The sequence below is a fragment of the Danio aesculapii genome, chromosome 9 (assembly GCF_903798145.1).
Source record: "Danio aesculapii chromosome 9, fDanAes4.1, whole genome shotgun sequence".
Lineage (NCBI taxonomy): Eukaryota > Metazoa > Chordata > Actinopteri > Cypriniformes > Danionidae > Danio > Danio aesculapii.
This window is the reverse complement of record NC_079443.1, coordinates 19,855,144-19,866,557: the sequence shown is the minus strand read 5'-3', so window position 1 is coordinate 19,866,557 and position 11,414 is coordinate 19,855,144. Positions and strand designations below refer to the sequence as shown.

Genomic DNA, 11,414 nt, shown 5'->3' with positions numbered 1-11,414 from the left:
AGAAGAATTAAGCAAGACCTGACACTGCAGTGCCTTGGAATGAGCTGTTTGAGCTTCAGCCGAGGTGTTTACCTCATCATTTAATGCACTCGATTATATATAAAATGAAAATGTGTAATCAAAGGAATGTGACTCTATTGCTTGTGTCTGGATACAGGATGGATACTGGGAGATGCACTGGCAGGATGAGCAGATTTTTCAGCCTGGACGTCGACTTTTTTGCCAACGTCTTCCTTAAGGAGAACGGCATCCAATCTTTAGGTAAAATATCTTTTACTGCCTGGTGCTGTTTTGTTTCTTGACTGTCTACTGAAATCTTAAGAGACCAGTTATTATCAGCCTTGTGGAAACTGAGGAGCAGAGAAAAACACATGTGTGCCATTACTTTATGATACTGTAGGGCGTACTAGATTGAGAAAGTGCTTTGAATATAAAGGCTCAACATATTTAAAACTATAATGTGCTTGTTATAAACAGACAGGTCTATGTGTGTGTAAACCCCTTGAGTCGGCAGATGTTTGTGTGTCAGGTGTGACGGCTCATAGCTGATATTTTGAGAGCTGCTGGCGACTCTGCTGGTGCTTCAGCTGATCCGGGTGAAGAAGCTGGCGGTGGGACGGCTGCTGGAGTCTCTCCTCCGGCTCAAAGAGTCCCATGGGCCCAGGTACCAGCACACGTCCTCATAGTGAGTCACTCCAGTATCTGCGCATCAATGAATTTCTGCTCTTCTCCATTCAGACCGATGTACTGGGAGGCGGTGAAGAGGGCTGTCGACTGGGCCTGCCAGACAGATAGACAGTATCCGTGTGTGTGCAGCAGGCTGGAGATTGGCAGGGATTGGGAATCATCCACACGTCTGCTACTAGGCTGTGATTCTCCACACCCGTATTCCCCTCTCAAACCTGTTCTGGAGAGACGGATGGGTTTTTCAGTCGTGTAGAAACTGGACACACAGTTTTTTTACAGTTTAAATTTACTGTTGCAGCTTTATTTACTGCAAAACAATTATCTTTATCACCTTAAAGTGTTTCAAAGATATATCTGTACACTTTTTGGACAGGAGTGATATGACTGAGTTTCATTGCATCAGATAAAGACCCGCGTCTTTTTAAAGCTTTGATTGTTTTATGCAGAGATTTGTTTCATGTATTAGTGATTTCTTCTGAATTTCAATATAACGTATTAGACAAACCAAAGATTTCATACTGAAACTTGGATCATGTGTTTTTATTCATGTAAAATATATCCAAATGTTGTTTTGTTGACAAGTGTGCTTGTGTGTTTTCTCCTGTGCTGTTTTAGCTCGGGGGTTCATTAAATATGTTTCTTCAGTAAACATTATATCAAACACCTACACACTCTCTTGGTAATTTCTTCTTCAGCATCTTGAAAATTATACTAGCTATCTGTAACTAGCCATACTGTAGTCTACCGAGTAATGTAACTGTAGTGGCCACGGGGTGGAAGCTCGTCTCGTGTTTATTTCAGGCAGGGATGGGGGCGTGTCTTTACTGTATATGAGTCAGGAAGCTCGTCCTTTACCGAACTTCACACACCAGCTACAAGATATCTTAAGATTTCTACCTGTTTTTTTCACGGTAAGGTGTTCTTTCTGCTATATTGGCAACAATATCAGGTGTTAATAATGTCAGAGTCAGATTATTTATTTGTGTAACACATTATATTACAAAGTTAATTTAATAGAAGTGCATAAAGCCTGAATTTTGAGTAAATATTGGAAAAGTAAAATGTCCAGGTGTTTACTGGGATTATATCGATAAATATAGAGCATTAACTGTAATAGTTACAATATTCAACGTTATTTACTGTAGTTTTGTCTTGTCTTCTGTCTTTTCTCTTCATGTTCAGACACTGACAGCATCATGACAGTGTTTGGAAACTGTACTGTGGTGTTTGATGTGAAGAATGTGCCCTTTAAAGAAAAGCAGAAGCTGAAATCAGCTCTTCTGGAGAATGGAGGAAACATCTCCTATATCATCACCAAAGAGGTTCATTTTCTCATGTTCTATGATTAATTATTTTATTTCTTCTAATAATCAATAGAGCAGTTACACAGAGCTAATAATCATAGAGATATAGAGCAGCTATTTCAAATTAGACATTTGATGTTTGGCCTGGGCTTGTTTAAGCAGTTTTTTCAGCAGGGTCCTGTGAGCTCCTAAAACAAGAATACAGAAGTTGTACTACTAATCCTTTTAAAAGCAATAAAATCATTGAATATACTTCCTGACTCTTGTGTACTTAGTAACTGTCCAGCTGTCATGTGTCTGCTGACTTGTTTTATTTCTCCAGTGCTCTTTTGTGGTCACAGCAGTGTAAATGACCTGAGCAGCAACCGCCAGCGCAGCATCCAGAAGCTCCAGATCCCGGTGGTTGGGATGCAGTATGTGTGGAGCTGTCTGGATGAAGGACATCTTCTGCCTTTGAGGGATCATAATTTGGCCACACAGCTGTCATATCCTGGCTCTAAATCCCTCCCTTGTCCCGGTAAAAATTCATAAACATTTACATTTACAGTTTAGCATTGTCAAACATTTGTGTTTAAGTCATAGAAGGTCAAACGATTTCAAGAGTCAAACAGAAATTCATTTTCTTCTGGTTTTATTTGTGGAAGTGTTTTGTTGTGTTTATGTTGATCTTGTGTGTATTTGTGACTCTGTAAAAATAATGTTTTCTTCATTAAGGGGTTTTAGTGTCAACTCAGACACTAGAAGTACAGAAGTTCAAAGGTCATTCATGAAGACCAAACTGACGTTAAGATCCCTAAGAAGGGTGGAAGTTTCAGGTTTGCTCTTGTTTTCATGTCAATCTCAGTTCCTGAGTATTAGTTAAACGTTTATGTTTTTCCAGTTGTTTTAAATCTGATTCTGTCGCTTTAGTTATGAAAGTTTATCTGAATACGTCTTTTCATTTACCCCCTAGAGTGTACAAAGAAGGTGACAGTGATCTGCCTGAATTTCCCTCATATTTTCATGTGGCCAAGTATTCAGTTTTTAAGAGGGTGAGAACATTCATAGTGCAGAAACATCAACAGTGGACAAAATAAAATAAAAAGTCAAATAAAGGCATTCCTGAAGCGATAGCTTTCTCAGAGCAGTCACAATCATTGATTATGTTGCAGGTCAAAACCCAAGACTTTGTCTGTTTTGGAGCTGCAGAGTGTCAATGGACGAGCAGGCCAGCAGTATTGTGTGCTGTGTTCAGTGTTGTGTGAAGCTGAGGTTTGGTCTTGAAAGTGTTTATTATTGTAAAGAGTTCCTATTTCAGTCTGATTGTACTGTAGGAACTGAATCTTGTGCTCTTGTGCTGATGGACTCTCTCTCACTATAGACTGCAGTGGTCCAGGACAAGCTTGTTTTCTGTGAGATGTCTGAAGATGCTGTGGAAGCTTATCTGATGCTGATGAAGGACATGGAGACTCAGGGATTCACAAAGACACACACACTTCCTGCTGAGGTTGAGCGCTTGGCATCTTACAGCCTGCAGCAGGTAAACACAAACATCTATTTTAATGTGTGTGATTTCTGTATTAATGTGGTCTAATCTGTGTGAAATATGTGTGTGTGTGACTGATTGATTGGACAGCTTCTGCTGGAGGAGAGGCTGAACTGCAGCACATTATCAAAGGAAGTTGGTGTGTTCATGGAGCTGATTTGGACTGAAGCTCTCGGTTCTCTTAATAACATCCTGACAGTCCCCGTGTCCAAGAATCAGGTCTCAATGATGTGAGCATGAGCTTATAAACGCACACACAGTTGAATGTTAGGTTTGTTTACTACAGTGTGTTAAAGGTCTCTGTGTTGTTGCAGGTGAGCAGGGTGGAAGGATTGTTACTGCAGGCACAAAGACTCAGAACGAGGATGAAGCCAAAGCCCTGCATAGAGGAGGTCAACACACTCCTGCCCCTCAGCATGATCGACCCTCCGTCCAAACACAAGCTTGTGTCTCAGAAACTAGGACCTTGGTCAGGTAATGTGTAACTAACATAGTATTACATTTGTTATTCTACATCAGGACCATTAAGACTTTGGTCTTAATATACTGCTCACACAATATACTGCTCATGACAATAAGGTCATTTACTGGGTATTTTCATCACGAGGCTGTTGTTGACATTTTCCTGTGGTCTTCAAGCTGATCAAGATATTGTGAATGTGAGTGAAGCCACTCTGGGAAGCACTGTCGCCATCGTCTCTGGGAAAGTATCGAGCTCTAAGGTGCAGCATTGATCTTTGTTCCTCCAGAAAACCCTGAGTTTCATGCAGTTTCTAAACTGCTTCAGGACAGGTAAACTGGACTGTGACTGATGATGTTCAATCATGTGGATATTTGAATACTTTTTGGTGTTTAAAGTGTGATTTGACATTACTAAACAGATCATTAATTTGTATTTGGTGTAATGAAATGTATTATGTTTCTTTGCGTATTTTTTTGCAAAGTTTTTTGACAAACTGATGTAGATTTGTGGGAGCATGTTTGATTGAGGAGTTTTAGTTAAATTATTTATAAAAAGTATTTTCTTTGGGTTTGAGACATTACTCTTTGAGATTTCCTGGATTTTATACGTGAAACAGCTCACAACACAAGGGAAACAGCCCATTCAATGAAAATGTTATAATTGTTTCCACAACAGGCCTGTTCAGATTCAGCAGATTCTGCGTGTCAGCAGAGGGGGTGGAGCTTCAGATGTTTAGGGAGGAGTTAGGCAACATTAAACCCCTCCTCCACTCCACTAGTCCCAGTAGTTTGGTTGGAATACTGTCACGGTAAGAACCAAATCCACCTTATTCTCAATGTGGAAGGAAATAAGGAAAATATGAGACTAAATATGGATCATCATCAGACTGCTTTGATAGAGAGACGTTCTTTGCTTAATTGTGACCTAAAGTGTGCGTCTTTGTTGGGAATCAACATGTTGGTCATTATTGAAATGAGCTGCTGTGTTCTTTCATTCGTGTATTCCTGCTAAACTTTCTGTATTTTTATAAGATTTGCCATATTTAGTAAATGTGGCCTTTAGTGTCTTTATCTGTATTTTTATGACTCTTTAAGCAAATGTTAAACTGTTATTTGTGATACATTTGATTTGTTAATAAGCTGATGTAATTAAATATTATAAGTTTTTATTACATGTTCTGTGTAGAGGTCTGCTGCTGCCCATGGGTTGGAGTGAAACTGCATGGAATTGAGCGGACGGATATCGGGAATCTTGGAGGAGGAATCTACTTCAGTGACTCTCTAAAGTCAGTGGCCTTGTGCATTTCTCATTCTTTTAATTTAACACTTAACAAGTGCAGATGTTATCCAGTCATTAAAATTCTTCTATTGTTAAAGGACCAGTGTGAAATACTCCAAGCCCAGTGTAACTGACGGCTCTCAGGCTGCTGTTGGTGTGTGAAGTGGCGTTGGGTCGGTGCAAAGACCTGCTGAAGAAAGACACCAGTTTGACTTGTGCTCCTGACGGCTTCCACAGCATACATGGAGTCTGCCGCTCACACATCAGATTCTCTGAGTTTGAGGTGCTTTCCTTAGTCATCTTCTGTATACTTAACACTCTGCTGGTGTTTTGGGGATCTAATGTGACCTTTGGGTTTGTGTTTTGCTTATATTGGACAGGACGATGAGTTTGTGGTGTTTAACACAGAGCAGATCAGACTGAAGTATGTGGTGCAGTTCACTCTGGAGGAGGACGAGTTAAAAGACTTCCAGCCTCAAATCAGTACCTTTGTGGAGCTCTCAGACGCACCGACTGACGTCTGTAAGTATGAGCAGCATGAATACTGGAGGATATGCTGTGATTTGTGCTGTAGAGTTCATCAGTGTTTTGTGTTCATTTGTGTGACTTTAGTGTCCAGTGATGACAGTGAGGGTTTTAAGTCCACTAAGAATCCTCTGGAGAGATGAATGCAGGTTTGCTGGACAGCAGTGGTCAGAAACTTCCTCTACAGGCTGTCAATGTGAAGTGCAAACTGATGGATCTTCTGTGTCAGGTGTGTACTACAGCATGGCAGAAGAAGTAAAAGAAAATGCAGATTCTAGATGGCAACAATAACATTTGAAAAACATTTTTACACTTGTTTTTCTAATCACTGAAGTGGACAAAATTTCAGCAGAGATCAAATGCCGTTATATTATCCCGTAGGTAGTGCAGTGATGTACAGTATATTGACCAGTTCAAACTACACTCTTATAATGCTGTATGATAATTGCTTTATATTTAATATGCATCTACATAGGAGATAAAGTCATGTCATGTTATACTGTAGACAAGCTGTGGCTCCTCCAAACCAAATGACCTCAAAATCCTGTAGCCAAACCTTTTGGTCGTAACTTAAAACTTTAACTGTGAGCCTCTTTCTCTGCTCTGTCACCAGGTCATCATTTTTCAGACCTACACAAACCAAGTGCTGTTCCCATTGAAGCAAAGTTTGTCTTTCCACTGGAGGAGACGGCAGCAGTGTGTGGATTTGAAGCCTTCATCAATGGAAAACACGTCATTGGAAAGGTGCAAATCATTTACAGCTTGTCATGTTCAGCCTCTGATATTTAAAGCTATTTTCTGTTCATTTTACATGTTTCTTTGTCCTGTAGGTAAAGGAAAAAGAGCAGGCCCGTAAGGAGTACAAGCAAGCTATAGAGAAAGGTCATGGAGCCTACCTGATGGACCAGGATGCACCTGTGAGCTCCTGAACATCATTTCCTACAGATGAGCTAATCATAATAATAACTGCTGTGTGGCTGAAATGAACAGGAATTTGTCTAAGGTCATGTGTTTATGTGATCAGGATGTGTTTACTATCAGCGTGGGGAATCTTCCTCCTGGAGCCTCAGTTTTGATCAAGGTGACGTTCATCACTGAGCTGGTGGTGAGATCGGGCTCTATAGTCTTCTCACTGTCTGGCAGCGTGGCACCATGGCAAGAGAGCGCCGCCCTTAACCAGACAACTCAGGTTGGTCTTTCGCTGTTGTCATTGAAAACATGTTTTGCCCGCTGTTCATTTCAGTGTTCTGACTGAGAGTTGTGTTGTATTTCAGACAACTGTTGAAAAGATTGGCCTGTCGGAGCAAAGGGGTGAGAGTCTCAAATGCTGGAAGTTCACTGAAGATTAAACTGCTGTGGAAACAAAGAAAAGTGAAATATTTAATGTCACAAACCACATGATGTTTCTTTAATGTTTTGTTTATTCTTCAGGGAGTTTTCTCTGTCTATGTCCATTGAAATGCCTTATGAGATCATCAACTTAAACTGTTCACACCGCATCAAAACCAAGGTTATTAACGTTGTTCAATTTTCACTGAAATAAAGTAGCAGATTCAGGTATGAACATTATGAACAGTACTAATGTCTTCCCTGTTCAGATGACAGACTGTAAGGCAGTGATCAGCACGTTACCAGGACAGACTCTTGGACCTGACGGGTTACAGGTGTCCTTCAGTCTTTCTAATATCCACATGCCCAGGATGTGGGTCGAGAACCATCCAGATAAAGACAGTCAGGTGAAGAAATGATCAGCCATTGTATGTTGTGTTATATCTTCACCCAATCTTGCTGAAGATCATGAAGCAATCTAATCAAAATATGAGTATAAGTATGTAATGTATGTAGATATAAGTAATGTATAAGTATAAATTGCATCCTTCTGATCCCTGCAGGCCTGCATGCTGGTGTTTTATCCAGACTTCAAGTCAAGCGGTTTGTCTCTTTCTGGAGGATCGTCCAGTGTGAGCGATGTGGTCATTCTGCTGGACTCCTCCAAGTCTATGCAGGGAGAAGCCATGCTGAACGCCCGCAGGATTGCCCTTCAAGTGCTCAAATCTCTGGACCGCTCACTGAAGATCAACATCATCTCTTTCAGCACTGGTTAGTGCTCACTGAAAGCATCTGATATTCTCTCACTGATCATCATGTCAACATTTTCAGTTCATTATTAATCTGTGATTTATCTGAGAGATCGTGTGTGCATGACAGTATATCCCAGTTAACAATTCTAATGTGTGTGTTTGAACAGATTACAAGGAAGCTTTTCCTGCACCGGTGCCCTTAAATGAGGCGTCTGAAGCCGCCAGGAAGTTTATTATGGTGAGTAAAGTTTAATGAGAGTCAGAGTTGACTGTGATTGTGTGTATTAGTGTATTTGTCCTGTCTTCAGTCGTGTAGCGGCGCTGGTGGCAGCACTGATCTGTGGCGTCCTCTCCGGAGCCTAAGCCTGCTGCCGCCCTGCCGGGGCATGAGGAACGTCCTGCTGCTGTCTGATGGACACGTTCAGAACCAGCCTGTGACCTTACAGCTGGTCAGAGAAAACTCCTGCCACACGCGCCTCTTCACCTGTGGACTCAGGTCTGCCTTTAAACAAATTCTCTTAGTGTTTCTCTTCCTCTGACACTGAGTTCCTGAAGCTAGAGTTTGCTTGTGTTTGTCTTTGTCTAGCTTGACCGCTAATCGTCATATGCTCAGAGCTTTGGCTCAGGCAGGTGGAGGAACATATGAGTTTTTTGACACAAAGATGAAACACACTTGGGCAGAAAAGGTGATTTATGCTGTTGTTTTTGTTAACTTTATCTCTTCATTGTTTCTGAGGCTGGAGCTGAACAGATTTGCTGGTGGTTTCAGGTGCGCGCTCAGGTTCAGCGTATGGAATCTCCAGGCTGCAAATCAGTGGCAGTGAAGTGGCAGCAGTTTAATCCCAGAGCGCCTCCTCCTGTTCAAGCTCCCTCACAGCTTCATGCCCTCTTCAGTGACTGGCACACTCTCGTATACGGCTTTGTGCCGCACTGCACTCAGGTGGACATGCTTTACTGATGCTGATGTTCTGTAGATACTAATGAATAATAACACGATATCTGCTGAGATTTGGCCATCACTGCAACATTTTAGTATTTAATATTTTAATATTTCTTCAGTATTGCAGTTTGAGTTGGTGAGTTTAATTTAAAATGGTCAATGCACTGGTTTAAAACTCTGAATCAACAGTTAGCAAAATCCCTGGAGGACTGTACATCTATTACTGTAAATGTACTAATACAGTATATAATATAGTGTCATGAGTGAAAATGCATATAATTGTTAATTAACAGAAAATGTAGAAAATATTTAGACAATATTTATCAACTACAGTTATAAAAAAATCTTGTGAAATAATTGATATTGGTAACTTTAATAAGAAAGCTGTAAAAGATATTAGATGAATAAATAATAATTAAATGTTGCAATAATAATAATACAGTAATTTATATGCAGCTGATTTCCTGTTTATAGTTTATAATTGTGTAGTAATTCTTCTTTAAGGCCACATTGTTTGGTGATTTGAGTGGGCAGGAGATCGAAACAATGGTTTCCACCACAGAACTACAGAAGACGAAGGGAACTGTAAGTGAACATCTGAAATAATTCATATAATCTGAAACCTCATCAAATGTTTTTAAGTGTTTTGAGGATTTGTGTGTGTTTGCAGTTCCTTCACAAGTTAACAGCAAGAGCGATCATCAGAGACTATGAAGATGGCATTCTAGGCGACAGTGAGGCAAACATGAGGTACAATATTTGGCTGCATGTTCCTGTTCTAATATAACCAACAAACTTAATTTGCTGTCTTTATTGCCTATCAGGAGAAGAAAGCAGAGCTGAAGTCCTTCATCATTGAGCTCAGTAAAGAGTTCTCCATCTTGTCTCAGTTTACAAGCTTTGTCGCCATCGAAGAGCGGGTACAGTATGATAACTGCTAACTAAGAGTGTTTAGGTCACACACACGCACACTATACACCTGTATATGGCCAGAACATTTACTCTTATACTGACATGGATTTGTTGTAGGTAGGTTAATTTCAATATAATAGTTTACACATAAACAATATAATATTAATAATAAAGAAATAGTAACCATCTGGGCAGACAGGTCGTCACTTGCCCTTACAAAACGTCAGAATTTTTCTAATAAAATGTTGTGAATTAATTAGGCATATAGTTTACCCCTTTTTAAGATTTAATATTAATATAATGGTTCTTCTGAGTGTGCCAGTTTAGGTTCAGTTCAAAACACAATTCAGATTTGTTTATTATAATGAGTTATAAAGTGTCATTTTGGGGGCTTGTACACAGCTCGCTGTTTTAGGGGTGGGTTGCTTCACATGAAAATTAGTTTGACTTCCCGCCCAACGTTACAAGAGGGTGGAGCCAAGAGCTGCCCCGCTCTGTGTTTGCAACAGACAGGCAGACAGAGAGAAGCAACATGAGTGAGAGGACAAGCATTCAGTCGTACATGTACGACTCGTACACAGACCAAGCAGAGTACAAAATCATTTGTTTCTTTGTATAGTTTTACAGCCAACTGTGTGTTAGTTTAAAGTGCCGAGCTTGTACATCAAGACTAATAACCACACACACTGAATTAACTTTGACAGAGGCAAAGAGCCGCGACACGGCACACTCAGACACGCACATTGGAATGTTATTTAAAATGAAACTATTCAGATCGTGCTCTGTGGCACGGCAGAAACATGAAGTGTCCCGAATTGTGGCTGGGTGCTGCGGAAAGCCGCCGACTTGAAGCTGTTGTGTGTACCCTAAAAAATACCTATGTTTAGAATTCTGAACTGCATGGCACTGCCATGAAAATTAATGTCCTCGTTTGCTCTTTGCAGGAGCCGAATGAGCTTGATACTGGATTCACAGATATCCCTAAACTCATATCAGAGGAGGGTGTGGACATTCTGCCGTATATGGACTGGAGTGAAGCTGCTGGTGCTGAAGATGATGAATGGGTAACAACATAAAGAGTCGTGTGGTTTAACAATCACAGCTGTTTCATTTGTTTTTAGCTTCTCTGTGTCCACAGCAATAATTTGAATACATTTGTTTTTCAGATGAATTCAGAGGAAGCAATGGATTATGTTTGTGAAAGATCTGATTCAGAGGAAACGCGCAGTCGCTGCTCAACGTCTTCTGGTGTTGATCTTTCTTCTTTCTATTCTTGTTCGAATGTTTGTGTAAAAAAGGGCGTCCCCTTGCTTCTGATTTTTCTCTTTCTTCACCTACCATACCGTGGCACGACTTAATGGAAGAGCTCAGTCTTGAAATCTCTGATTTTCGGGAAACGTCACTGGATCTTTTCTCCATGGCAAACAGGCCTCCTCCTCCTCCTCCTGCTGCTGCTTTAGGAGCTGCTTCATGTATTCAATCCTTGGTTAATCTTCATGCTGTCAATTTGTCTGGAAGACACTTCATGAGAAGCAGTTGTCCTCCTCCTCCTGCCAGCCAGATTGCCTCAGCAGATCACCATCCTCATTTGCAAGACAAGATTCACCTGTGATTAATTATTCGGTAAAGAAAAGAAAAGCGACTGTCTGCTTTGAGGCGACAGTGCTAACCACTGAGTCACAGTGACGCCCATTTTGTC

At 40.6% G+C, this 11,414-nt stretch overlaps 1 pseudogene; it reads left to right on the top strand.

The window, feature by feature from the left end:
• Positions 1-1,506: 1,506 nt before the first annotated feature.
• Positions 1,507-11,293, top strand: LOC130234637 (protein mono-ADP-ribosyltransferase PARP4-like; annotated as a pseudogene).
• The last annotated feature ends 121 nt before the right edge of the window (positions 11,294-11,414 follow it).